At 44.9% G+C, this 5,262-nt stretch overlaps 1 non-coding gene across 1 annotated transcript; it reads right to left on the reverse strand.

Annotated features, from left to right (window-relative positions):
• Positions 1-5,007: 5,007 nt before the first annotated feature.
• TRNAK-CUU lies at positions 5,008-5,080 on the reverse strand. Its single transcript has one exon. It is a non-coding gene; the product is annotated as a tRNA-Lys (tRNA).
• Between the last annotated feature and the right edge of the window lie 182 nt (positions 5,081-5,262).

Genomic DNA, 5,262 nt, shown 5'->3' on the forward strand with positions numbered 1-5,262 from the left:
TTTTGTCTTGTTGTCTGTCCATGGAAGTTGTTATAGGGATAGTAATTCTCTTAGACAGAGATGCCTATTTTCAGAAGCTGAACAGGGAGTTGCTCCAGGCTGAAGTTGTCAAAGTGTCAACTTAACCTGCCTGCTAACTACCTTTACCCCCCCAAATCTGTCCGACCACTTAGGAAATGTACATGAAAATCTTAATGTTAATAACATGCACATATTGATTATTTTAATTTTATTTGGGTTGGAGAGGCAAGTTAGCCTCAAGGCAGATGTTAAAATATATAATCCTACGGCAGTAAATATGAAATAAAAATACACAGCTGAACTCTAAGGCAAATGATGTACAATAACTGATGTAAAGACCAAAAGTAATAAAAGACTTGAAATTCCTAACAGAGAATCAAATGAAAATGTTCTCTGAGGAGCCTGTGATCAGGCTTTTTTGTTGTTTGTTTAATTACTGTTGATGCAAATACATTTTTTTTCAGGTATATCCACATTAACATTGTTAACAATTCCAGAGACTAGAGTTCTACCCTCCACTTTAATTATTCTAAAGGTCTGTTGAGTCAAAAGTTCACCCTTTAAAAAACACAACAGCCTACATTTGGATGCACACAATGTGCTATTATGACACTAATTAATAGGCTTCTATAAATCCTGTAACTCTGTATACTGCAAGGCACTCGTACTTGGAAAAGTATCTCTAAAGTTCGTGAGATACACTCTCTCTCTCTCTCTCTCTCTCTCTCTCTCTCTGTCTCACACACACACACCCCCCTCTGTTATTTTTGTCAATTCTCATTATTTCCACTAGAATTTTATTTATAATATTGCCTTAAATAATATTTTGTGCAAACATGGTATAGTGCCTTCCATCTGAGAATTATGAACGCTTCAGTTTCAAAGGTTTGACTTATTTTTAGGTGAGGAATGTCAAGATTAAGGATCAGTTTCTCATTAATTTACACCAATATGCCTGACTCATAACTATCTCTAGATAACTAGTAATTTTCACCTATCCTGTACTAAATACTGAGACAGATGGATTCTTGTGCCTTTAAATCCTATCGTTAGGCTTGAATGTTTAATCAATCTTTAGAATTTATTTGTTTAGAATCTTTCATTATCGCTAATAGGATTTGCATGACTAATTCCCCCCCTTCCAGCCTGTTGTTCACTTTCTGGTGGTTACTGAAATGTAGTTTTAGAAATAAAGCAGGATCTTACATAGAAACAACAAAGATTGTTGATTTGAAACTAAACAGTGTAGCATGCATTGGTATTTAAATAAGCTTTAATCTGAAGGTTGTCATTACATTTCATAAGTGCCCTGACCTCCATACGCATTTTTTCAGTTGGCAAATATTGACAGATCCTCTCTCCTATCTTAATATTTTATAATTAGTGTGTCCAGGAATCCCTGTGTGAAGTCCCACGGCTTGTACTGTTAATTAAGTCAGACTTGATGATCATAGTGGCCTCTTCTGGCCTTAAAATTGTGGGTTTTTTCCAACATATTATTGAGGGATATATATTTGAGCTAACTGAAGCTAGGGAGAATATCTCTAATACTAGCTACATTCATCTTTCTGTACTCACCTACCATCTAGGCATCATGTATGTATCTGGTATAGTTTGTAATGAAGATATTGGAACAGTTTCTGATAATGGCAAGTACTTAGCCCATTCCCCTACCCATTTTTAATGAAATAATTAGGAAAGCAGAAATCACTGCAAAAGGTGAACTTGATTCTAAAAGCGCAGGTGAGAGAAAAAGATCTAGCTTCTGGATAACAGCCCATTGTATTTCTTTTCATGACTGATTCTCAGTCTATATAGTACCATTAGAGCTTCTTTATAAAAAAAAAGATGTCTTTGCAATGTGTATTAATGTGCCCTTTGATCAGGGCTGGCTCCAGGGTTTTTGCCACCCCAAGCAGCAACAAAACCAAAAAAAAAGCCATGATCAGATCTACTGCCGCCACTTCAGTCTTCGGCGGCAATTCGGCGGCTGATCCTTCGCTCCAAGAGGGAGTGAGGGACCCACCACCGAAGAGCCAGACGTGCCGCCCCTCTCTGTTGGCCGCCCCAAGCACCTGCTTTCTGGGCTGGTGCCTGGATCTGGCCCTGCCTTTGATAGAGAGAGATCAGACCAAGTTTCTGTCATCCCCTTGTAAATACAAGGTGAGTGCATCAGAATAACAATCTGAAGTTTCAAATTCTGTTTTGGCCCAATGTGCAAAACTCCTGCTGAGTGCAGTGAGAGTTGCACGTACAAACGAAATATCTTGGCCTGAAGGGCCAAATTATGCAATCACTTGTTGCAGTCTATAGAGCTTGCTACTTGTAGTCCCATGGAAGCCAGAGGATTGCTCACATTAATAATCGCTGAGCGCCATAGGAGGGACTCTTAGATTGTGAGGCTTTTATTTTCATTTGTCTTATACCGCAGCAAATTCAAATATAGGAGCCATGGAAATTCACAGGGCTATTATTAGTTGTTCCAAGTCCAATATTTTGTGGCCCATGATGGTTAGAAACAGAAATTTAATCCTCTTGAAAAGAAGATATTCCCCACTTCCCAGCACTTGTAGCCTGGAAACTCCATAGATGTCACACCTTAAACATATAAAAGGTGATTTAGGTCATTGATTTGTTTTTAAAGTATATTGATTATAATTCTCTCCTTCCTCCAAGGGCTGTTTGGTAGTAGAACTCCTGGTATGAAGCTAGCCAGGCTTTATTGGTGCAGATATGAAATGTGTTTTAATACACCCAAATACAAGGCCTTGCTTTAAGAACAAAGAGTGGAGGCCATGCCTAGAGAATGGGAGACTGTATCCTGGAAATCAGTATCTCTGTAAAGGATTCAGAGGTAAACAATTGGTAAACAGGCAAACAGGTAAACAGGCAAACAATTGAACATGAGCTCCTAGTAAAATCTATGGCAAAAAGGGCTAATGTGATCCTTGGATTTATAAATGGGCATAATGAGTAGGAGATGATTTTATCTCTGTACATCAGTGGTGAGACTCATCATGTGTACAGTTCTGGTGTCCACATTTTAAAAAGGATATTGAAAAACTTCAGAGGGTGCAGAGAAGAGCCACAAAAATGATTCAGTGACTGGAGGAAAATGCCTTACAGGGAGAGAGGGGCAAAAATACCAGGCACCCAGGGGTTTCTTAAGCTAGCAAAGAAAGGCATAACGAGTACCAATGACAAATTCAAATTAGAAATCAATTACACATGATTAACAGTGAGGGTGATTCACCATTGGAACCAACTAACAAGGGAAGTGGTGGCTTCTCCATCTCTTGATGGAGTCTTCAAATCAAGACTGGATGCCTTTCTGGAAGACATGCCTTAGCAGAACCCAAGTTATTAGGCTCAATTCAGGGGTAACTAGATGAAATTCGCTGGCCTGTGTTGTAGAGGAGGTCAGACTAGATGTTTTAATGGTCCCGGCTGGCCTTAAAATCTGGGAACAACAGTACTTTAGCCAACCCACTGTAAGGTGTCTTTGAGTGTTGAAGTACACCAGCCCCTATGTGTCTGGAGTTTACTGCAACCTCAGAGGCAAGTACTGTAGATCTGGGGCTTGCCCCGCTCTGACGCTCCAGCCAGGCTCCCAGAAGCAGTGGCATGTCCCCGCTCCGGCTCCTACATTTAGGGGCAGCCAGGGGGCTCTGCCCCACACACTGCCCTCACCCTAAGTGCTGCCCCTGGAGCTCCCATTGTCTGGGAACCATGGCCAATGGGAGCTGCAGGGGCGGTACCTGCGGAGGGAGCAGCATGCAGCAGAGCTGCCTGGCCGCTCCTCCGCATAGGAGCCAGAGGAGAGACATGTCATTGCTTCTGGGAGCTGCTTGAGGTAAGCGCTGCCCTAAGCCTGCACCCCTGAGCAACGCCCCCAGTCCTGATCGCCCCCTCCTGCCCTTTCAACCCCTAAGTCCCAGCCTGCCTGGAGCACCCTCCTACACCCCAAACCCCTCATACCCAGCCCCACCCCAGAGCTCGCACCCCATCTGGAGCCCTCATCTGCCCCCCCCACACTTCACCCTCCCTGCCCCAGCCCAGAGCCCCCTCCCGCACCCTGAGCACCTCATTTCTGGCCCCACCCTGGAGCCCACACCCCCAGCCAGAGCCCTCACCCCAATTTCATGAGCATTCATGGCCCGCTATACAATTTCCATACCCAGATGTGGCCTCAACACTCTGTAGTCATATGCCTAGTAAGGAATCTATTTGTCAAAAAACATTTCTGTTTTTTGTTGTTGTTGTCAGACATACCTGCTGACAGGTATTTTGAAACCAATTACAGAAATAATTGAAAGTGGGGTGATTATATGCTGTTCTTTTGACAAATAAAATATGCAGAATTTCAAAATATTGTGTGGGGAATTTGTAATTGCTTGGCGCAGCCTTCCCCCAGAAGCAGTGTATTCTCAACGGTGTCAGGGGAGCCTCTGACTCTACAACCAGCCTTTTCCAATCATAAACAAGCCTTGGGGACACCCACTGAGTCCTCCTTTGGTGGGACGGGCCCTTTCGCCAGTAACACACAATACTACAGCTGGTAACTAGTTACAAAGCAGCCCCGGCTGCTGTGTTTGATGATAGTCACAGGGTAAACAGCAAAGGGGGTTACAGAAAAACATTATGACCCCTGGCTTCGATTGAGTTACCAGCACTGGGCTAGTTTTAAGTGACTTTGGGCTATTAATGCAGTAGCCATTTGGCAGCCTGCTCCTCTGAGGGTCACCCCACAGCGCAGTGGGACCAGGGGCTCCCCACCCTTGGAGAGGGGCTGCCGCAGCCTTTCCTGTGCTGGAGGATGCCTGGCGATCGGTCCCTGCCCCTCCCCACCTGGGCCCACCACCGGGCTGACCCGCTTTGCAAGGCTGATGGCCAAGCTTGCCCCCTTCGCAGGCAAACTGCGCTGCCCCCATCGCTCCTCGGGGCAAAAGCACGGAACACCTGCAACTGTAGGAGCAAAATTCTCCGCGCCCAACGTGGGGCTCGAACCCACGACCCTGGGATTAAGAGTCCCATGCTCTACCGACTGAGCTAGCCGGGCGCTGCGAACTAGGGCTCCTTCAGAGCCTATTCGAAACATAGTTTGGCGCATGCGCAGAATTAGTTGATTCAGCTTTGCTTACGAGACTCCTCCCCTTTCGAGTCATCCCCCGCGGGTTTCTTCCGGTCTCGGGCCGGGCGCGCTCCCGCGTCAGTGACGAAGCTGCTCTGCGGACGCGCACG

The sequence above is a fragment of the Mauremys mutica genome, chromosome 4, assembly GCF_020497125.1.
Source record: "Mauremys mutica isolate MM-2020 ecotype Southern chromosome 4, ASM2049712v1, whole genome shotgun sequence".
In the NCBI taxonomy this organism is placed as follows: domain Eukaryota; kingdom Metazoa; phylum Chordata; order Testudines; family Geoemydidae; genus Mauremys; species Mauremys mutica.